The sequence below is a fragment of the Siniperca chuatsi genome, linkage group LG1 (genome assembly GCF_020085105.1).
Source record: "Siniperca chuatsi isolate FFG_IHB_CAS linkage group LG1, ASM2008510v1, whole genome shotgun sequence".
Taxonomy (NCBI): domain Eukaryota; kingdom Metazoa; phylum Chordata; class Actinopteri; order Centrarchiformes; family Sinipercidae; genus Siniperca; species Siniperca chuatsi.
The window spans coordinates 703,539-727,979 of NC_058042.1; the positions used below are offsets into that span (position 1 = coordinate 703,539).

The following is a 24,441-nucleotide window of genomic DNA, read 5'->3' on the forward strand; positions in this document are numbered from 1 at the left end:
CAGATCGTCACCTGTTAGGTGGAACTCGTGATCAAACAGCTGCTTGTTTCCGCCTCCAGCAGCTGCAGAGCGACACGACGCTTCGTCAGGACGCGTGTCAGAGTCACATGACGCTTGGTCAGGAGGCGTGTCAGAGCGACACGACGCTTCGTCAGGAGGCGTGTCAGAGTCACACGACGCTTGGTCAGGAGGCGTGTCAGAGTCACACGACGCTTGGTCAGGAGGCGTGTCAGAGTCACATGACGCTTGGTCAGGAGGCGTGTCAGAGTCACATGACGCTTGGTCAGGAGGCGTGTCAGAGTCACACGACGCTTGGTCAGGAGGCGTGTCAGAGTCACATGACGCTTGGTCAGGAGGCGTGTCAGAGTCACACGACGCTCAGGAGGCGTGTCAGAGTCACATGGCGCTTGGTCAGGAGGCGTGTCAGAGCGACACGACGCGTCAGGAGGCGTGTCAGAGTCACATGGCGCTTGGTCAGGAGGCGTGTCAGAGTCACATGACGCCGGTCAGGAGGCGTGTCAGAGCGACCACGGCGCTGTCAGGAGGCGTGTCAGAGCGACACACGCCGCTCGTCAGGAGGCGTGTCAGAGTCACCGCGACGCTTCGTCAGGAGGCGTGTCAGAGTCACACGACGCCGTCAGGACGCGCGTGTCAGAGTCACCACGACGCCGTCAGGAGGCGTGTCAGAGTCACAAGACGCCGTCAGGGCGCGTGTCAGAGTCACAAGACGCCGTCAGGAGTCACATGGCGCCGTCCAGGAGGCGTGTCAGAGTCACACGACGCCGTCAGGACGCGGCGTGTCAGAGTCACCACGACGCCGTCAGGAGGCGTGTCAGAGCGACCACGACGCCGTCAGGAGGGCGTGTCAGAGCGACACGACGCTTCGTCAGGAGGCGTGTCAGAGTCACACGACGCTTCCGTCAGGAGGCGTGTCAGAGTCACACGACGCCGTCGTCAGGAGGCGTGTCAGAGTCACACGACGCCGTCCAGGAGGCGTGTCAGAGTCACACGACGCCGTCAGGACGCGGTCAGAGTCACCACGACGCCGTCAGGAGGCGTGTCAGAGTCACACGACGCCACCGTCAGGACGCTGCGTGTCAGAGTCACCACGACGCCGTCAGGGCGCGTGTCAGAGTCACACGACGCTTCGTCAGGAGGCGTGTCAGAGTCACACGACGCTTCGTCAGGAGGCGTGTCAGAGTCACAAGACGCTTCGTCAGGACGCGTGTCAGAGTCACATGACGCTTCGTCAGGAGTCACATGACGCTTCGTCAGGAGGCGTGTCTGTGTCTCCTGATGGACGTCAGTCCGGTCTTCTCTCTGTCAGCTCTGTGTTTGGTCTCCAGCAGCTGCTGAGGGAAACATCTGGCTCTTTAGCAGCTAGATGCTCCGCTACGTTCAGCAGCTGCTGAGGGAAACATCTGGCTCTTTAGCAGCTAGATGCTCCGCTACGTTCAGCAGCTGCTCTCTGCTGCTGTAAAGTCCAAGCTGACGTCTTCTGAGGTCTTGTTTTGTCCGACCAACAGTCCAAAACCCAAAGAGATTCAGCGAACTGAGATATAAAAGAGAGAAAAGCAGAAAATCCTCCCAAATGAGGAGCCAGAACGAGGTCATGTGTCAGTGTTGCTTGAATAACTACTTAAATGATTCATTGACTATCAAACGAGTTGCCGATTAATTTTCTGTCGATCAACTAATTATTTAATCGAGTAATCGTTTCAGCTCTACACCTCCGTCTGAATGACAAAAAGCCATCACTCTGACAGATGAGACCAGCACTGTTAGGTATTCTGGGTCTGAAAGGACGTAATTAATTAATTAATAAATAAATAAATAGATTGATTAGTCAATTGAGTGTAATCTACCTCTAGTGTTTAGATACAGCTGTATGATGTGTACAATGTGAACATTTGTGACCTTGGCGCTGCCCGTGGGAATATAAAGACACACTGTGGCTGAGGAGCATTGTCACAGTGTTACCTGACCCCACACCTGTGTACACACATACAACACACCTGAGACAACAGTTTATCACAGGTTAGAAACACACACACACACACACACACACACACACACACACACAGACCATCAGTCAGTGACTCATTACCACAGTGAGATAACAGTGTATGAATGTGTGTAGTAGTAACTCTCTGCAGGAAGCTCAGTGCTTTCACCAGATTAGATCAGACAGCATGAATGGGTCAACACAGCCTGATCAAACGCCAGCGAATACTGATCCATTCAACGTGATCAAACACCTTAACAAACAGCAGGCTCCGCCCAGGAACACAGTCTGATGTTCAGCACGTCCCACAGCACTGATGTCTGCACATGTTATTAGTTGAAATGAATGATTTTAAAGACCTGCTGACTGCAGCTCCCTCTGAACGTCCTCTACATACTGGACATGTTGGTTTGTCCAACCAGCGTTCTCCACTGGTCTTCGGCCTTAAATCATTTGTTGTAGGGCTGCAACTAACACTGATGTTCATTACTGTTCAATCTACTGATTATTTTCTATTTACTGAATATATAAAAGGTCTAAAAATAGTGGAAAATGCCCACTGCAAGTTCCCCGGGCCCAAGGGCTTTAAATTGTTCATTTTGTTCAACCAACAACTCAAAACCAAAATATATTCCATTAATAAAGTTACGAGACAGAAGAGCAGCGAATCCTCACACTGGAAAAACTGGAATCTTTGATGATCAGATGATTGATCATTTATCAAAATAGTTGCCGATTCATTTTCTATTGAATGACTATTCAATCAATGAATGGTTGCAGCTATAACTGGTTGTCCTGCTCCAACAAACTGGATATACACGATCGTGTGATTAGTTCCTACAGTGGTAAACAGCTGAGAGACATACACTGCTGGAAGCGTCTGGACGTGACGACCTGTCGCCTCCGTTTGACCAGTGATCCCCAGATCACCTCTGGCTGTTCAGAGTGAAGCTTTAGGGTGGAGGTTTCCTTTGATACAGGCCTATTAACGGCGACCCTGACCTTCTCGGTGCTGACAAATGACGCTCTACACAATAACAGACAGCTGCATTAGCACATAATGAGGTTTCTTTAATGGAGAGAACAGATGAATGTGTCCACCGTGACAAATGAACACACCCGGATACAAACGGCACAAAAGAGACGAATCTAAATCCTGTTCAAACACTTTTGTTTGAATGTGTTTCCATCAGCGTCGATATGAATCCTGTTTACCTTCCACATTATATTCAGCACAATACCGTCTACTCGTACTGTAAAACACTCAAATGATGACGAGGCACACGCAGCCTTTATTTCACATCATTCTCTATCCATGCTGTTTTTGAGTAAATCGCTGGTTTTCCCTTCAGGCTGTTTCCATTAAAATTACATCTTCGTCCAGTTAAATATCACATCTCAGTCAGGGTCACTGATATAATAGAGTTTATTTCATTAGTAATGATTTAGTGAATTTATAAGGTCTGTGTTTGCGAGGCTGCTCAGAGCTGCAAAAATCCTCCAACCTAAACAAAGTCCAGAATCTCTTTGAAAAGAGGCTACGGACGATGAAACGCAGAGCCTCTGTGGTCTTTTTAATGCTCGGCTGGGTGTCTGAGTGGTCCGTCTCCAGTTTTCTGCCCTTGTTGTCATGTTTCCGGTGGTTGTACTAATTAGTATTTGTTTTTCCTCACCATTGCTGGTTTCTGCGACTCTGGCACTGTTTCTGTTGTCTGCTGCTGTCTGTCATACTCGTTACATTTATTTATTCTCTTTACCGTGCGTTGACATTGATGACCTGTCCGTTTGTTGACGCAGCTTAGGAAGTGTTTCCTCACCGCAGGGCCCGGGCCTTTGCTGCATGTCATCCCCTCTCTCCCCGGCCTTTCCTGTCGCTCTGAAAACTAATGTGGTTTTTGCTCTTTACAGCTATTGCAACTGCTGTTTGGTCCATTAAAAGCCGGGGCGTAGATATGAGGTTTATAAATTGATGTCACAACCAGTACAACTAAAAAACATTTCACTTCAGCTTCGGTTGTTTTCAGAGAGTTTGGCATTTGCCTCCTTCTCAAGCGACATATTGAGGCTGCTGTGCCAAGCGTTCGGTTGAACTGCATCATAAGCAACGTAGATCCATTTCAGCTAGGTTAAATGTCTCATTGTCTCATGAATTTGTCTCAAATCCAAAAGAAAATTGTTTATTTACGTCGCGGTCATGACAGTATTAGCCTCGCTAATATTATCTTAGCATAAATAAAATGGAACCATCTGGAGCTAACTTTAACGTTACGTTAGTGTTAGTGTACGTTTGTGTGCGTTAGTGCACGTTAGTGCGTGGTAGTGCACGTTAGTATGTGTTAGTGAGTGTTAGTGAGCGTTAGTGCACGTTTGTGCAGGTGAGTTCCTCCCTGTGAAGCTGCTGTCTGTGAGCAAAGCGATATGACGTTTATTTTCTCATCTAACTGAATTAAGGATTTATTTCGACCAAACCAGAGCTGGTGATTGTTGGAACAGTGGAAAGACTATGATCTCCAAGGTAAAATTACTGTTTTTCTCAATGGAGTCTGGTGGGCCGTAGCGCCCATTTGATTTGGTCTGAGATGCTGGTGCTCTAGTGCGACATTTAGTGGCGGTGGATGTCGCCTACAGCTCCTTTAACATGTTTGATAAGAATCTTTACACGTGGTTATTAAAGAATAGTGACGCAGGTCTGTGGTGTTACGGACATTTTACAATCTAAATTAAACTCACGGAGACACTGTTTCTAAAAGACCTTAAACATGTCTTTTCTTACATATATGCTGATATTAATATATCTGCAATAAGCTAAAATCGGCCTATAATGCAGCTAGGCTATAGATGACCACAGTTATTACCTCTGAGCCTTCCTATCACCCCTCCATGTTTTGGCGTCGCTCTCCTCTGGTTTATTCATGTAATCTCAAATGTTTTGTTTTCCCACCTTCACACCTGGGTGATAAATTCATCACATCGGCCGCAGACGCTCCTAAAGCCGAGACGACCTATGACCTTGGTTGTTGACTTTGGCGGAAGGAGGCGGAACATAACCTGCTCCACTTGACTGAAACAGTCTGTTCCTCTGCAGAGCCTCTGGTTTAGTACCAAGAGGTCAAAGGTCAATAATATTCGGTACAGCTCTAATCGAAGTGAAAGCCCAGGATTCACGGCCTGCCTCTTTGCGTTTGAGCATATGTATGATGTATGATATGTAGCGATACTAAAGACATCGTGGAGCTGACAAAAAGACGTCTCACCTGACTTACACAAACTGAGTGTGTGTTGGCAAAGTGAAGCAGCTTTTCAAGTGTTTAACATCGCTGTGTTCTCTCTGACTCAAATAAACCTCAGTCCCACTGAACAGGCACGACTGTGATACTAACAGTTATTTTCATTAGCGATTCATCGGTTTATCATTTTCTCGATTAATCATTTACTGTGTGAAATGTCAGAAAATAGTGAAAAACCATCATTTCCAACGCTCAGGGAGAGGTCATTAAATTGCTTGCTTCCCCTAAACACTCAAAAACCTAAAAATATTCAGTTTACCATCAATAACATCAATAACACACGTGTCCCAGTGACTTCAGCAGGCAGCAGGGGCGACGTAGTCTCGCTCTCTCTAGTACCGAAATCTGGCACAGACCGATTTAACGAATCGGTACTCGGTAGTACCGACGTAATTCGGTCGGTACCCTTAAAAGTACAGAATTCGGTACCCAACCCTATTTGAGACAGCTGTGATGAGAACAGTGACTCTGGTTCCATTCAGGAGATAATATGAACCACATTCAGAACCAAAGGAGATCGACCCGCGAGTCCCGTTAGCTTCTCTCTGATTGGTTCCGTAAAAGACAGAGCTTCTGGTACACAACCACACAGTGCATTATGGGTACACAGAGCGGGACAGGAGACGCTCTGAGGCTTCTGAAGAGGAAATTAAAGAGAGGAAAGGGCATGAATGAAGGACTCAGACTGGAGTTAATATCCTGTTAGTGTGAACAGACACATCATGTCTGCAGACAGATCAGTGTCCAAACTCTTGCCTCAAATACAAAAAGCAGGTCAAATTCACCACGCAGGAAAGTTTGACCAACCAGGTCAAATTACAAATATTGAAAAAGTATCAGTTCCAATACTATGTCCCGATCAAGTTTGTTTGGCCTCGATCCTGATCCGAGTCCTTAAATAACGGGTATCTCTGTCCCGGGGTCTGAGCTGATACTGATATTTACTGAAATGTTAATTAAATATGTATCTGACACGTTGAATTAATGCAGTTTATCTAGAGATCAGTTATGGACTTATGTACAGAAGCTTTCACAGAAAACATTGGACTCATTTCCATTTGGAAAAAACTGCTTCTATGAGCCAACAAACTAGTGAAACATGCAAAAGGTATAAACATGCACGGATGATTTTAAACTGATGCGTTTTGGCTTCTTTGATCATTTTCAACAATTCTTAGAAAACATGTTTATACTTAGCAAAGGTTAGAAAGTATGATTTTAGTATCAGTTCCCAAACTCAGAAAATCATACAGGCAACATTTCCAAATAACAAAAACTAAAAGTGTAAACGTACCTTAAAAACTCAGATGCAAAATTTAACAAAATTAAAACAAATTAGAGCTGCCCCGCCATGTAGGACGGGGGAGGACGGGGAGAACAGGGGAGGCGGGGGGAACGGGGGAGGACAGGGGGGAACGGGGAGAGGAAGGGAGAACAGGGGACGACGGGGAGAATGGGGAGGACGGGGAGAACGGGGAGAACGGGGGAGGACTGGGAGAACGGGGGCGGACGGAAGAACGGGGAGGACGGGGAGGACGGGGAGGACGGGAGGACGGGGGAGGACGGGGAGAACGGGAGGACGGAAGGAGCGGGAGGACGGGGAGGACGGGGGGAGAACGGGGAGGACGGGGAGGACGGGGAGAGCAGGGGGACTGGGAGAACGGGGGAGGACGGGGGAGGACGGGGAGAGAACGGGGAGGACGGGGAGGACGGGGAGGACGGGGAGGACGGGGAGAACAGGGAGGACAGGGAAGAACGGGGAGGACGGGGAGGACGGGGAGGACAGGGGAGGACAGGGAGGACGGGGAGAACGGGGAGGACTGGGAGAACGGGGAGGACGGGGAGGGGCGAGGGAGGACGGGAGGACTGGGAGGACGAGGGAGGACGGGAGGGACGGGGGAGGGGGAGGACTGGAGAGAACGGGGAGGACGGAAGAACGGGGAGGACGGGAGAACAGGGAGGACGGGGAGGACGGGGGAACAGGGGAGGACTGGGAGAACGAGGGAGGACGAGGAGGAGGGGGGGAGGACGGGGAGGACGAGGGAGGGAGGACGAGGGAGGACGGGGAGGGGGGGGAGCGGGGAGGACTGGGAGAACGGGGAGGACGGAAGAGGACGGGGAGGACGGGGAGAACAGGGAGGACAGGGAGGACGGGGGAGGACGGGGAGGACGGGGAGAACAGGGAGGAAGGGGAGGACGAGGGAGGACGAGGGAGGACGGGGAGGACGGGGGAGGACGGGGAGGACGGGGGAGGACGGGGAGAACGGGGAGGAGGGGAGGAGCGGGGAGGACGGGGAGAACAGGGAGGACGGGGGAGGACGAGGGAGGACGGGGAGGACAGGGAGGACGAGGGAGGACGGGGAGGACGGGGATGACAGGGAGGACGGGGGAGGACGGGGATGACAGGGAGGACGGGGAGGACAGGGAGGCAGAGCAGTGTAACCTGCCTTCATCAGACAGTTTCTGCCCTGCAAACCTCAGACTGTGCAGACAACAACTGTCTGGCTCTTCACTCTTAACGTCTTCAGCACAAACACACACTTTTATAAACACACACACGAACATTTCGACCACAGAGCTGCAACTGCATAAAGTTCAAATCACACGTCAGCTTTGGAAATCTGAATATCAGAGACCCCGACATAATAAGATTTATTCCCAGGAGCAGACATCGACTTGAACCGTTCGTACTCTACACACTGAGCAACAGCGCTGCATGTAAAAGCTCGTATCACTCCTTCTAGCATCTCCGTCTGGGATCATTTCCATCTCAAGTGAAACTCTTCTCCTGCGAGTCTCTGGAGGTTAAAACATTTTCACATCCTGGTTTGTTCGTGTTGTTTATCGGCTCATAAAAGCTGTAAAACTGTAAACTGTTTTGTTTCTGCTGCAGTTCAACAGAAAACCAGCAGACACCAGTGTGAAACCAGCTGTAAAACACGCTCTGAAGCGTTCCTGCGAGGTGATCTGAAACATTCACCGTGTTCTCTTAACTTCTTCACAGCTCTAACTGAGCACAGTTACCTGTCCAAGAAACACCTCAAAAATCCCCCGACATTCCAGGAATTCCAGGACGAGTGAATTACGTTCAAAGGAGTCCTTCAGGTCCCTGAAGCCCAGCTCGAGAACGAATGCACTGAGGTGCAAACTGAACTGTTGTTGTCTTTTCTTTCTACGCACCGCACACAGAGCACAACCACGATGACTCGCCAACTTAGACTGAAGACTTTTCAAGACCCTTTAAAGACAGCTAGATGTTTATCAGTGAAAAACAACATATTTCTCTACGGGAGCAGTGCACTACAACTTTTTAGACGTTATAAAACAAAATTCAAGGCACACAATGCTGCAATAAACACTAATCAGCACAACTCTGTGCCACATCAAAGACACGTTTCTCTTGACTGGTGATGGACAATCAATAACATTGTTCTGTCAGCAGCAGAAACAAACCAACCTGCAGATAAAACAGTCGGACAGCAGAGTGTACAGAAGCAGCAGGAGGAGATCGAGCGAGGCACCTACCCTCTGCGACCGGAGAACGACTCCCACTCAGCTCCTCGCTGCACAGATGTTAAGTAATCCAGACCGAAACACCAACAAAGACAGCAGAGACAACAGAGACCGGCTCGAACGGAAAACCCTCCAAATCTCTGGAAAGTAGTCAAGCATTGACAGAAGGAGCTCCTCAGCAGAGACAGCAGAGACGGCAGAGACGGCAGAGACGGCAGAGACGGCAGAGCTGCGACAGAGTTCAGTCAGAAGTGTGTTCACAGAGAAGCTGACTGAATATCAGCCTGCAGCCTCAGACAGCTCCACCCACAACTCTGCCTGTCTCTCTCTCTGCCTGTCTCTCTCTCTGTCTGTCTGTCTGTCTCTGTCTCTCTCTGTCTGTCTCTCTCTCTCTGCCTGTCTCTCTCTCTGCCTGTCTCTCTCTCTCTCTGTCTGTCTGTCTCTCTCTCTCTGTCTGTCTGTCTCTCTCTCTCTCTCTCTCTCTCTCTCTGCCTCTCTCTCTCTCTCTCTCTCTCTGCCTGGCTGTCTGCCTGTCTGTCTCTCTCACTCTGCCTGTCTCTCACTCTGCCTGTCTCTCTCTCTGCCTGTCTCTCTCTCTGTCTGCCTGTCTCTCTGTCTGCCTGTCTCTCTCTCTGTCTGCCTGTCTCTCTCTCTTGTTGGAGCATGTGAGTCTCTATCAGATTGTCTGAGTTCACCAAACACACAGGAAGTGTTGGCAGGAGTTTACAGGACATTCTTTGGACAGCAAATGAAATCTCTGAATAGTCCAGAAGAGTCCTCCTGACCGCCGCAGTGAGGCTGCACAACAGAGTCATGACTTAGAGCTGCTACTGAAAGCTGCACTAATCAATATGTTCATATCAACGATGGGTCAAATGACTCACAGACGTTAAAGTGGCTGATATAAATAGAGATAACAATTGGGACTGCTTTAAGATTATTTTTATTGTCTCTCTTAGCTCCAAACCGCACATTTGAAGACAGCGAGGTGAAGATTCTCAGTAGAGAGAAGAGTTGGTTTGAACGGGGCGTCAAGGAAGCCATTTTTGTGAAAAAAGAAAACCCCTCTTTGAACAGAAATGGTGGTCTGAGATTCAATCTGCTCAAAGTTTACCACAGTGTATTAACACCGTGGTCAAGCCAATCACATGCTAATCAGGTACTTAACAGTGATGAGGGAGGTGCAGCCAGAAAACAATAGGCCTGATTACTGATTACTGGGCCATCATGGAAACTATTAGGTCAGTTTCAGGTGAAACTAGCTAATCAACAGATACTCAGGTAGACTCCTCCCTGAGGGCGGGGCTTATGCAACACAGAGTAGCTTAAATTTCTAGTTCCCGTCCCATTTTTTCACAATTGAGAATGACTTCCGGATGGGAGCCGAAACGTCTTGATTCTGAAAACAGCGTCCAGGATGACTACGACTGAAACCTTTTCTACGATTATTTTTATTATCAAATCAATTAATTGAATCCTGATCTGAGCTGCCGCCGGAGGCGTTTCTCTTTTTAATCTGTGACAGTGACGTCAGCGCCGGCCGAACACGAGACGCTGCTTCCTGGATGTTTCCTACCCGGAGACTTGATCGTGTCGTTTATTAAAGTTACACAGTAAAGAAACGATACAGATCTTCAGGATCGGCTAATCTGTGCTGTAAAATGGCGATCCGGCCAGTAGTTGTTGATATACAAGTAGAGGACGGACGGATCCACAGGGCCAAGCTGCTAGCGTGGCTAAAACCTACTTTATAGAGAGGCAGTTACTGAATGCTAACACACTGACTGGCTACTGCTGAAGAAATGCAGACCATAAATAGCATCTAAAATGGGGTTTGATATGATGAAATCTGTTTTACACCTGGAGAAAATCTGAAAGAGGAAAACTTTAACCCCTTCATTAGCCGTCCATACCCAAAATAAAACCGTTACTGTTCTTGCACCCCTGTGATCACTCCTGAAAGCTAAGCCCTGGAAGTTTCTTCTGCAGTTGTCAGTGTTACTGACACTGAGTAACACCAGCTCAAACACAGTACAAATTGCAATTTCAAATGATGTGTAACATGACCAGATTTCCTGAAAATATCACCGTGTTAATGAGTAACGGACAACAGCTACATTTTACGGCCCGCGGGTGGGCCGGTGCGGATCAAGAGGTTAAAAGATTTATGTAAGCAGACGCATATTTTTAGGAATGGAAGTGGCGCTCAGCTATTTTAGAAACTTCTCAGTGTGGTTTCAAAAGCTTTAAAAAGGACCCCAGGGTCAAGAAATTCACTCACCACGTCTACGGAGAACAGAAACTTCACGTTCCAGGAAAAGAAAGAAAAACACCTAAACTGCAGGGAGAGGGTTTTATCTCAGACAGCAGCTGTGAGGGCGACGGACAGAAATCCTGTCAGCTGTGTGCGCTGACAACTGGAGAGATTCGAGACAAGGACGAATCCACCTGTCTGAAACATTAGACGGATATTCTGCCGAGTCCTGCTGTTATTAGCACTGTTAGGATCAATCTGCCTTCATGTTCGTCACCTCTGTTACAACAGGAGTCCTCTACACCACCGCGCTGCTGACAACCATAACATCAATCTGCACTGCACGGGCTGCTGCCACCAGCTTATTAAAGAGTAACGCCACACTCTGATCAGGAAACGAGCTAAAGCAGAGCTGCACCGGCCCCACAGCCAACACCAGAGCCGGGCGTGGTCGGGCGTGGTCTGCTGTACCTGTGACCACACCCAGCCGTGATGTAGTGTGCACCGGTCTGTGGCAGGACAAACGGGATTATTAGACTTTTAAAAGGCTGCCCAAATGTTGACAGTGGCAGAGGTTGATCAAGACATTATCACACACACACACACACACACATCAGTCTGCTGTTAATTCAAACAGAATACCAGAGCTCAGTCCAACGCTACAGGTAGCACGGCCCGTTTACTGTTTAGTAACATGGCAGAAGAGCAAATATGTAGGTGGCCTGCATAAAGAGACACAAATAAACTCCTGCACACCTTCTGTGTTCAAAGCACAGGTGGGGCTGAGATGGCTGCAGGTAAAACACTGAAAATGTCCAACTCCTGCACACTTAAGGGCAACGCACGCTAGCAGCACATGACACGGTTCATAACACCCGTCTGTAGGCATGAACGCCAGTCAAGATGCGCGGCACTGCAGGCCGATGTGCGTCGCCTCATCAAGGTACGATACTGTCCTAATTTCCCGTTTCACTTTATCAGATTTGCTCCCTGGATCAGCACATCCTGGGTACTGAACCGTGACCGCCGCTGCCGCTGCGATGCGTCTCGTGTGCACGGTGTGTTGCCCCTTACAGTCCTTTACTAAATAATAAACATAAGTGTTGCTTATACGTGTGAGTTTACATTGTCCTGTGTATATGTGCAGTAAACTAACACACTCAGCAGGTGTATTTTCTTCTTAGGTCACAGTCTCTGTTGTTGTTGTTCACCACCACAGTGCAGCTTCACAAACAGAAACACAAGCAGGCGCTCTGAAACTAAGAAGCACACAGATACACTAACTGCCATGATATCAGTATCAACAGTTATTAAACCACATGGAGAAACTCTAACCTGGAAACACAAACGGATATGTTGCTACTGTTCTGTGGGTTATTGTTGTATCTGCTAATGCTAAGTGGCAGGTGGTCCTCCTAACATCAGTGACCTTTGACCTTAGAGGGTCTTTAGTGGCCACAGAGGGACTCGGAGGGGTCTCTGGGGACAAGACACGAGGGGAAATCAGAATTAATGAATAATAAGCAGCGTCGCACTGGGAGTTGGACACAGCTGTGCGCTAAGTTAGAGCTAAGAGCTTCACCGAGACACAACAACACATCAGCTCTGAGGGAAATGCACTCAACCGTCAGTCAGCTGATCAGGTGGAATTTCTTCCAACATCAAAACACACCAGATGAAAACACAACTGTACCACATCAGTACAGATGGTAACTTCTACTGCCATCTAAACAGTCCGACTGTTTACAGCAGGCGATGCCACAAGTCTCCACAGCAGCAGTCCTCAAGTCAGCGTCACACCGGATCTGTTCAGATACAGTACTGCTGTGCACCAGGACCAACACCCAGTGACCCAATCCGATACCCTGAATTAGTAAGGGGCCCGATACCGACCTTGTAACGTGGATCGGGTATCGGCCGCGATCCAGTTAGTTTATTGTCTTAAATATCTCAATAAAAACACGTAAAATGTAAAAAACAAAAACACAATTTTGTCAACACAATGTAAATATATTAAATACAGTTTCTACTACAATGTCATTATAAAATGAATTGCTTCTGCTTTAAGTTGCATTCATTCAGTCAAGGTGGGCTGAAGTCTCAGCCACAGTCCCTGCTGCAGGAGGCTGGAACATGCTTCAACTTCAGCTAGCGCCAGTTTGAATTTTGAAATGCTCATAAACAGAGAATTAAAGTATTTTTCCAAGGATTTAGTCGATATTTTGTTTTTTGTGTAATATAAGTTTGCACTGCATATACGTCAGTATTGATCTCCCTGATTTCATTTACCTGTTTACAGGGTCCGAAATTAACACCCACCAAGCGCCCTTTGGCCGGTGAGTCAAAAAGTTAATTTTGGACACTGCCTTTTTAAACTTTCTAGAGACTATTATCCAGTGGTGTTACTGACTCTTACCTTTATATGTAGATTGTCCTCCAGGTTAGATGTCTGCAGTCAGCTTCTGATCAAGCGGCATTAAACCGACCTGCAAACAACCACAGAACCGGACATATTTATCACAGACATCTAAACATAATGCACATCAGCTTCATTTGGTTCTTATTACACTTAATGAAGAAAAAGCAACACTTGAACTGACGCTTCTTGGTATTTTTGACCAGCTTGAAACATTTTTAAACACTTATTCATTTTAAAATTTCCTATCGCTACTACAAGCTAAAACGTCCCGTGACTGACTTGGCTGAAGGTTACGTTCATTCGCACTGTGTAGCAGCCCGGCCAGGATACAAAGCCACGATGTTGGCAGGAAAACCGCTTGTCTCTGACTCTGTGCTTCATGTCACTTTGTGCTGTACTGTGGCAGGAATGTGTGGATTCAGCCAGACGGAGCATGAATGCCGAGAGGTTTGTTTTCACCCTCTGCTGAAGAATGAAGAGGAAGAGGTGTAACTCCTCCATCACACCCTGCAGCTCTGAGGGTTCGGGCCAGCGCTGGCAGAACTCGTGATTAATGACTGCTGGCTGGAGAGCCGCTGTGACTTTTTGTTCAATGAATTACGAGTGTGAAACTCAACAAAATGACACATTGTTAACAAGCCTGGAAAATCTGCACTACAAGTGTCTCACAGGCTGAAGTATTTTTATTATCTCTTACTGATGTGAGCTGTTCTTCTACACTGGGATCATTTCAGGCAGAGTGCCATCCACCCTGGCATGTAACAACAGTCAGCGGTAGCAAATCTATAAGTTAATACATGCAGGATAAGTTTCACATTTTTGTTTAATGGCCTTATGTGCGGCAGTTTGCATGACTTAATACACATCCTGTATACGTCACATTACTGCCGGCCTAGTGTTTCTCCTACTTTAAGTTCCACGCATTATAAAAATGAACCTGTGAAGATGGTTGGAAAAGCCATCATACTGAACATCACTGTCTGCTTTGATTTTTGTCAAAGTTATTGTTGACGTGCGATGCTGCTCTTTAATTGGTGGAGCTGCTGCCGGGGTCCATCACATTCTGGATCAGCAAGGATTACACTCTGGTCTATTTAGATCCGGATCAGGTTCGGGGAGGTTTTCCACAGATAAAGACCGCTAGTGTCCATACAATATCTTAGTGTCTGTAACGATATCAAAACAATACTTTACAATAACTTACTCTGAAAATTATAAAACAGGTTTTTCTTTTTTGTCGAATGTTAAATGATTTGAATCAGGAATATCTGATCAGGTAATAAATCGACAAGATTATTAATCTGACGAGATACTTGAAGTCAACTTTCTGTCCTTTACAGTTTTCAAAGTAAAGGTTTGAGTATTGAGCCCTTAAACCAGGCTAACAGCCTGCTCTGAGCCAAATGCTAACATCAGCAAGCTAACACGCTCACAGTAACAATGCTAACATGCTGATGTTTAGCAGGTATAATGTCTATCATGGTCACCATCTTAGTTTAGCGTGTTAGCATGCTAACATTAGCTAATTAGCAGTAAATACAAAGTACAGCTGAGGCTGAAAGCTTCAAACGTGACCTGATGGTGGCGCTAGATGGAAAGTCAGAGGATCAGCAGAGTTATTACAGTTCATCCTGAGGGGAGCATGAACGATGAAGCACGTCTCATCACAGTCCAGCAGTTGTTGGGATATGTTTTTCACCTACAAAGCCATTAAGTTTCCCGTCTGCATTAAAATGCCTTCTCTCTTTTCTTGCTGTGAATGCATATTTGGTCCCGCTGTTCTGTTGTGGTGAGCTGGTCATTTAAAAACAGCATCAGTCTAGTTCTGAACCTTGGCCTCGAAGGGGCCTCTGTGGAGTCTGCCTTAAATCCAAACCTTTGAGGTGTCTGCCAGGCTTCCCTGGAGGGCTCCCTAAACCCGGCACTTCAGCCTGACTGCAGCTTTAATGGCCTCAAATCAGCCTCCTTTCATACGACTGCTGAATATGCAGAGGGAAGTCGAGGGCAGGAGGGCGAGCGGGGTCAGCCGACTTCACGATAAATGACTCATAAAACTCAAGTTGCATTTAATTTATACAGGAAGTGTTGAGAGACGGACTAACACACTGTTGGTTTGGATCCAAACATGAGATTTGTTGACAATCAGAAAATATAGAATAATCATATTTACCCTTTAATAATTCATCTGTTTATACGCGTTGGCCTTTGCATTGTGCTTTCAGATCTCATCATTACAGAGGACGAGAGAGCCACAAGAAAACACCTTCACCACCTTAACACCACCTTAACACCACACCCGTCACATTTAGACAGCTTGTGTTTTTACTCAGTTCCATTTTTCTCTTTACGCCTTGCAGTGTTTCTGTATTTGAGATAAGCCTTTATTGGTCACAGAGGGGAAATTCAGTATTTGCAGTGCGTTTCTTTATGTCTGTTGTCAAATGACTTTCTTAATTTACTTGTGTTTAATATATTTGCAGCGTTAAGTCTAAATGCCACGTGTGTTGTTAGAGTGGTGAAGAGGTTTTCTTCATCTGCTGCACATTGACATCTCTTGGCCACCGTACATCACAGCTTTATTGGCACTTTGTCCGTGTGCGTCGAGTCAGGTGTTTTCACCTTTGTGAATCCTTAAAAGTTTATTTGCATTTGTCATATTGTTACTGTATGAAGTGAAACTATCAGATTACATGTTAATCTTGAATTTGTGCAGCACGTTTGCTTTGCGGAAACCCTGAAGCTCCTGGAGGGTTTCGAGCACTTCTGTCTCCCGTTCTCTTACGTAATAGCACTGTATACAAGTGTAAATACAACAAATGCAGCCTTTCCCGGCTGCATCTGAAATCTTTTGTATGTGGTTTGATGAAAGTGCGCAGCGAGGACGGGACGGCCAGCCTCCATCTGGCTGAACGGAAGGTGGTGATTACCCAGTTTGCGTCTCGTTCTGTATAATTACCGGTGCTGCGTGAGCTGAGGGGGGCCGAGGCATCGACAGCATGACGGCACATCATCTCTGCTCTGATGGAAAGTTACTGCCGTGTGCTCAGAGCTCTCTGAGCGACAACACGACTCATCGGAGAAGAATGTGAGCAGGTTTTCCACCTCGCAGAACAATTTACAGACAGCCAATCAGGAGGAGGGCCAGGCCCGGAGCTAAGCCCTCGCAGAATAGCTTCATTCTTGGCCGGCTGGTCCGGGGCCTGCGCTTCTGTTTCCAAAGACAGACAAGGACCTCCCAACTGGGCAGCCGCACTGCCCTGTGGCCGAAGGATTGATTATCGACAAGTGATTATTAAACTGGGAATGACCACCAGAGCTCATGTATACCAAATATAAACAGGGAACAGAGCCATCTTTTAATGCCATTCTCCATGTGGCCCATGCTGTTGGTGAAAACAAAACTGTTTTCAGATGCAAACATTTTGCACTAGGGATGCACAACATATCAGAGTTTAAATCAGTGTTATTGTTCTGATGATGGAAAGCAGAGGGGACACGGCGAGAGAATGAAACTGACTTTAGGTGAAGTGCAACACAATCCGCCAGTCAGGGAGACAGGACGAGCAATTTATCACACACCTGGTGAACGAGCACAACATACATGACAACAGGTGGAATCAGGCATCTGGAAACCTTCCAACCTAACGCACTCTGTTTTTCTAAAAGAAGTCAGAAAACTCTTCTCACCACCTCTTTAGGAGTGTGTGCGCACGAGTCAGTATTTTTTGACAATACTAATTACACGTATGCATATTCTCATATCGACCTAATGTTTTGTCAGCTGTTCATGATTGAAAATACAAGTTGGTGTTCCTGCTGTGTTCAGACATCACATTGGAGCACAAGTGAGAACAGAAGAGATCCGGTGATTAATGTGAAAGTTCAACAGAATCAAAAGGAGTTCAAATACAATCAAAACACATCTAATATTCTTTCAGATTGTCAGAAATCTGACTGATGAAACAGGATCAGAAACATGTTTGTTTTTGGCTACTTGAAGCCCTGTGTGACCACCTAGTGGATGAGAAAGTATGTCTGTTCCTAAAGGACTGCCATGTGAAGGCAGAATAAGTTGCATTTCTGATGTAACTGGCTGTATATCAGAGTTTCTCATTTTCTTATTGTCACCATCAGTGTCGACACCGTTTCCATCACACAGGTGAACTCCCTGATCTCGTCGCTGTTGATGTTTTGGTTGAAAACCAAAGGGGACGTGTTGGGATGAGCTGCTGGGCGCTGTGACAGAGGGGCTCTTTATACTGGCATATTACCCTGGTCTTTAAAGGACGCGTTATAGTTTACAGTTTCTGTGACCTGAGCAGACGTACGGTCGGGAGGACAGCGTGAGAGTTATGAAAGGGAGAAGCTCAGAGTTAAACAGCTGAATCAGAGAGTCCGACCTCCTCATTATACTCCCTGTTTCCTCAGTCTGCTGTCTGACATAACTAACAATTAGCCTCTGATTTACACCCACCAGGCCAGGTGAGGCTGCTGGCTACACAAACAATTACATCCACTTAGCTGCTGTGTAGAAACAAAGAGACAACCAAAGTGACCCGGCTGACCTGCGGCACATAAACATCCATCTCTTACCATGCTCGCTGAGAGGAGAGTCTTTGTTCCTCTGGTCCGACTCGGTGATTCAAGTCCAGGCCTGCAGCTCGGTGCAACGCCAAGTCAGAATCACAGTCCTGCAGGTGGAAAGGGAGCGGTAATGACAGCACGCTGCTCTCTGCAGACACATGGAACGGATTATCACTTGCATCGGTTTAGTCTCTGTTAACTACGCTTCTAAACAGCCCAGCCATGCTTTATATAACACATCATGAATCCCTGCCACTTTCCCAAACGTGTTTAAAATGAAAGGCTGTCTCGCAGAAAGCTAACTGTGACAATAACGGAGGGACAAGAAGGCGTAAAAGCACAAGTATCATCTCTGTTACTGGGATCGAGACTGATAAAGAGCAACATGTTGTGTAAATGTAAAGCTGCTGATGGCGCTACAGGAAAGGTCAGGGGTCACCAGAGGAATGACTAGGATTTATCCTCCGGGGCCCACGAACAGCTGTACTAACACTGATGGCAATCAGTCTAATAACTGCTGAGATATTTCGCCTGGACCGAAGTGGTGGACTGACGCACCAACACTTACATCCCAAGAGCCACGTCACTGACAAACCCAGGCAAGATCTAGAACTACCCAAATAATGGTTTTCAGCCATTTCTCCAGGAAAGGCTTCCAGCTTCTCCAGGACCAGGATTTGCTGCATCTGTGTTGCATCTCACACCAAACTGAATCTGTTGGTCAGACTGAATGAACAGTTTAATTATTCAGCTTGGACTCTCCTGCTCTGGGACCCTGTTCTCCAAATGTGGCTTACCTAATTCAGGCTAACGCGCTGTTAGCACGCTAAAATAATCCTGTTCTTTCTCTTTCAGCTAATTTGGTTCTTTGAACGCAGTCTGAGGATTTATCTGTTAATAAAACAAGTGACCAACACATAATCGTGACTGAAGTCAGGGACAGTCCTGTCAGGGACAGTCCTGTCAGGGACAAACCACTCACAGGCCCACTACACAAACACTGCATACTGCTGCTGTACACCGACATCACTGAACACAGAACAAACGTCTCTCTCTGGATCAAACCCTCCAGCTCCGGCTCAGCCCGCCGTCCTCTGGGACATGAACCAAAAACTCTCCCTGCTGCCAAGCTTCAACATGTTTAAAACCATCTTTCTTATGGGGGGGGGGGCTACGCTTCAGCGTCCGACACGGCAGAGAAGCAGCCTCAGCCTCGCAGTAAACCCCCACAGGTGGTTTGTGCTTTCACTGAGGCTCACAGCTTACTGGACTGTTAGAGAGGCCTGGTGGGGGGTGAGGCTGTGATTCAGAGCATAAAAACAGCTGAGGGGTTGGCCGAGCCACAGATCCGAGAACAGTTGTTATAAAACAGATGTGTCACGCTCCATGTGTGCAGGACAGGTGGGGTTTCCATTACATCCAAAAGAGGCAAAGTACTCTGGAGGAAAATACTGAGGGCTGACAGTCAGCAGGGTTTTGATTAAATCCTTATTGGACAGACCAGGAGGCGGTGGATCATCACGTGTGCTGTCACAAAGTCTGACCACGAGGACTATCACAACGGTGAACAACAGAAACGGCATCTGGCGTCCTCCTTTCTGTGGCTTCCCTGAGACGTAGCCACGCCTCCTCGGACCGCTTTGCACGTTCGGCCATCGTAGCGAGGGCGCGAGGTAAATCGTGTCGCGATAGCAGTATCGATAAGCTCGGACCTTATTGATTTGGGGGGTTTTGAGAAATTTGGAACCGGGTCCTTACAGAACCGGGTCTCGATCCCCATCCCTAGTTAATACAGGCAGAGCCTCGACTGCAAACGCCGGATACAACTGCAAACAAGGAAAAGGGAAGTCTCCCCCGACGGGCCGAACAGCAGACGGCAGGTACAGCACAGTCTACAGTCTGGCAGGTCTACAAGGGAGCAAACCCGTCTACAGGCCTTCGAACACCAGTACACCTGATCCACAGACTGTGTTTCACCTGTTTGATATGTTTTGTGTTATTCTACGCTGAGGACTCCCAGGAAAGCAGTGTTCATACCGAGTAGAGATATCCTGGGGAAGCAAACCGCCGTTTCAGCATGCAGTCTCCAGAGCTCAGTATTTGCTCAAAATAAATCCAGATCAGCCCGCTCTCACCGACAGTTCAGCTGTGCGGCGCACGTTCAGAACAGTTCAACATTCGTGTTTAAACTTGTCCACATGGAAAAACATTTAGTTGGGATCAGGATTCAGCGGCAGCACAGAACATCTTTATTACTACAGAACATCAACATGCAGCGAGGCCACCAAAATACAGACAAACAGGCAAACCAGCTTTTGCTATTTTACACCATGTCAGCGTCACTTCAGCTCATTTTTGTGCGGATTTGTGTGATTTTTAAACCGCCACAACCAGCAGTTACACTGAGCCAGAGCCAGAGACTGCCACCTGCTGGAATATAAGAAGACTGCAACTGGACTGAATCACAAGGCTCTGACACATATTCTTACCATTTCTTTGAACAAACTTTACAAATGCAGACTTCGACATTATTAGCATTACAACAGGCCACCAGAAATTAAACATTATGATTTTAAGATTCCTATAGTTATTATAGTACATCTCAACATCGGGGCTGCAACTATCAATTAATTATCAATTAATCTGTCTGATGACTCTCGAGTGCTCGTTCAGTCTATAGAAGTTCACTTCTTCCTGAAAGGCGATATCTTGAAATGTCTTGTTTTGTCCGACCAACAGAACAAAACCCAGAGATTTTCAGTTAACGATCACGTAAGACAAAGAAACGCAGCAGAGGCTCCCGGCCGGCAGGCCTGGAGTTAATCGATTAATAACTAATCATTTCAGCTCCATTGCACATGGCAATTAGATGATCACACTGTAATCAAACCAAACAGGAACCATGTGCTCAACTCGTAAAAGCTTTCAGACAGCTGCACACAGGTGCTGAACCTTCAGGTAAAGTCTGTTTAGTTCAAAGCAGGGACGTTTCACGCAGAGCCATTTCTCAGAGCGCAAACCCAAACACCAGATCACTGGTGATTCCCACTAATACATACTGTCCGTTTATACACAAGCACAAACTCTGACGTCCAGCAACACACAACCATCACCATCAGCAACCGCAGTCACTGTTAAACACCAAACATCCCAGAGCTCAACACTGAACTAATTATCTGCTCACGTGACACATACGGGCAGTGTTATTCCAGCCTGCCTCTTCATCACGGGTCCGTCCTACGGCTGGTGTTCAGGACAGGAGCTACACCACACCTGCAGAGTCAGGGGACACTGTGCACACACCTGCAGAGGCAGGGGACACTGTGCGACACACCTGCAGAGGCAGGGGACACTGTGCGACACACCTGCAGCTGCAGGGGACACTGTGCGACACACCTGCAGAGGCAGGGGACACTGTGCACACACCTGCAGAGGCAGAGGACACTGTGCGACACACCTGCAGCTGCAGGGGACACTGTGCACACACCTGCAGAGGCAGGGGACACTGTGCACACACCTGCAGAGGCAGGGGACACTGTGCGACACACCTGCAGAGGCAGGGGACACTGTGCACACACCTGCAGAGGCAGAGGACACTGTGCGACACACCTGCAGCTGCAGGGGACACTGTGCACACACCTGCAGAGGCAGGGGACACTGTGCACACACCTGCAGCTGCAGGGGACACTGTGCACACACCTGCAGAGGCAGGGGACACTGTGCACACACCTGCAGCTACAGGGGACACTGTGCACACACCTGCAGAGGCAGGGGACACTGTGCGACACACCTGCAGAGGCAGGGGACACTGTGCGACACACCTGCAGAGGCAGGGGACACTGTGCGACACTGCAGGGGACACTGTGCGACACACCTGCAGAGGCAGGGGACACTGTGCGACACACCTGCAGAGGCAGGGGACACTGTGCGACACTGCAGGGGACACTGTGCGACACACCTGCAGAGGCAGGGGACACTGCGACACACCTGCAGAGGCAGATTTACTGGAGGAGCTAACAGTCGGCGGTGGAGGGGAGGGGGGTCACATGAATGCTGCAAAATACTGCAGAATAAATCAGGTGCAGTAAGACTGTTGACGTCACTTAAAAACTGATGCATGTCCTCCAACTGACTCTGAATAAAGATAAAAATAAAATAAAAGAGAGAAACTTTTTACCTGTAATGAATTAACAGCACAGGCTAAGAAGGTAGGAGTTACGTCTATTCTGATGAACTTTACAGCCACACGTGCAGGGCACACAGTGAGCACCAGCACGTGGCTGATAACAGTGGTAATCTATGGACTGTCCGGTAAAATGGGAACTTTCACTAGTCATTTAAAGAGCGTTACAAAGGCGAGAGCTCCTCCTCCTCCTCACCCCAGCTGGCTCTTCCTCATGTTAGTAACCAGGCATACAGCTAGATCTTTCACCAGGCCTCTGCAGGCCGGCAGGCTGCAGCATTACACGGCCGGGAGCTGGCTACACGCTGCCGTTGTCCCGCAACATTACACGGCCGGCAGCTGGCTAAACGCTGCCGTTGTCCCGCAACATTACACGGCCGGCAGCTGGCTAAACGCTGCCGTTGTCCCGCAGCATTACACGGCCGGGAGCTGGCTACACGCTGCCGTTGTCCCGCAGCAGTACACGGCCGGGAGCTGGCTACACGCTGCCGTTGTCCCGCAGCAGTACACGCCGGGAGCTGGCTACACGCTGCCGTTGTCCCGCACCCACCTGGGGATGGATGTGCACTAAGCACCTCCTTTGCTGTACAGTCATTTTCTCACCTTCTCTTCAGCCGACACAACCACACCGCTGACAGCTGTATAAAACAAATGTTACTTATTACGCACTGTTTGTTAAACCACGGTTATATTCTGCTATTTAACGCTAACTCGGAATTAGCTGAACCGTTGACTCTGCTAGCTAAACCGCTTAGCTGGTGGCTAAATGAGCAGCAGCGCCACCGCGGCTGCCTGCCTTACTGTGGGCTGCTAATAACACGCTGCCGTGGGTACCGGCACACCGGGTAACTGTCACAAAACACCTCAACATGCTAAAAAGCTCACAGTTATCCGAGCTTTTAAAAAGTTACCCGAGCTTTCAAAGAGCGCCATTAACCCACCCAACGTTTCCCAACGGCCGGATCCGCGGGGCCCGCCGGCGGTGTTTATTATGCTAGCTAAGCGCTAAGCTAGCCCGTGTAATGTTGAGAGGTCGGCATCGACCCAAACTTAACTAAACCCTGCAGGTTTGTGCTCACTCACCTGTGCACTGAAGCTCTGTCCGTCCGGCTGGAGCACACAGGCCTCCGAGGGGAACATCTAACGGTTTCTCCGGTACCGGTACCGGAGCCTCTCCCTCAGCTCAGCCGGCAGGCCGCAGCTAGCACAAGCGACCTGCGACGCAAACATGGACATCTTTTTGTTTTGTTTTTGTCATTTATCTGTTTTAGACTTACTGTCACTACTTCATATTTCCATTACATGTTCATCATTTTCAAGCTTCCGACACAATAAACAAAACCGTGTCACTTCCGGCCGCCATCTTTGTTCTTGGATTCAACCAATCATGGGAACTAAATTAATTCAGTTCAGTTTTATTTAGACAGCACCAGTTCATAACAGAAGTTATCTCACTGCACTTTTCCTACAGAGCAGGTCCAGACCAAACTCTTTATAATATTAATTACAGAGGCCCAACAAATCCCACCATGAGCAAGCACTTGGCCACAGCGGCAAGGAAAAACCTCCAGCAGAACCAGACCTGGGGGCCATCAGAGAGAGAGGGAGAGGGAGGTTTTGGGGGGCACAATGCAAATACCGCCTAGAATTATTATTATTTTTAAAATTAAAAGCTTCTTTGTTGTGCAGTTGGCTGGATATTTTCATAAATATTAAATGATCATTACATGTGAGACACACTCCTGCACGGTGTCAATGTCCGGCAGCTAACGCACCTCACGATGCAGTTTTAATCCTACAAACGCCTACATGTCCCAGTATAAATAGCCTAATTTACACCATCTGTTTAGGTGTCATATTAATTCTACTTTTATGGACATTTGTGTAACAGTTTGTCAGTGCGCTCTGGTAATGGAAACACTTTCAAATGACCTCAAAACATATCTCTGACGTTTCTCACGCGACACACTCTGATACCGATGTAGGCCCAGGCCAAACCGGATCCGATCAAATCAGCTGATAATGCCTGTTCTGTTTTCATCTGATCGGTGGAGCTCTACTTATGGAGGCATTTATTCAACACAATTTAAAGTAACAGATATTTGTATTAATATTGTATAGCTGTGTATGGTCTCATACCCAATTCATTCGTTCAAATCATGACTGTGTAAGCTGCTGCATATACAGTTTGTATTC

General features: G+C 47.7%; 1 long non-coding RNA gene across 1 annotated transcript; it reads right to left on the minus strand.

Annotated features, from left to right (window-relative positions):
* Positions 1-1,405: 1,405 nt before the first annotated feature.
* LOC122876476 lies at positions 1,406-23,616 on the minus strand. The gene is made up of 4 exons (XR_006378073.1): positions 23,329-23,616; positions 18,072-18,169; positions 13,476-13,545; positions 1,406-1,552 (listed from the first exon to the last, which is right to left on the minus strand). It is a non-coding gene; the product is annotated as an uncharacterized LOC122876476 (long non-coding RNA).
* Between the last annotated feature and the right edge of the window lie 825 nt (positions 23,617-24,441).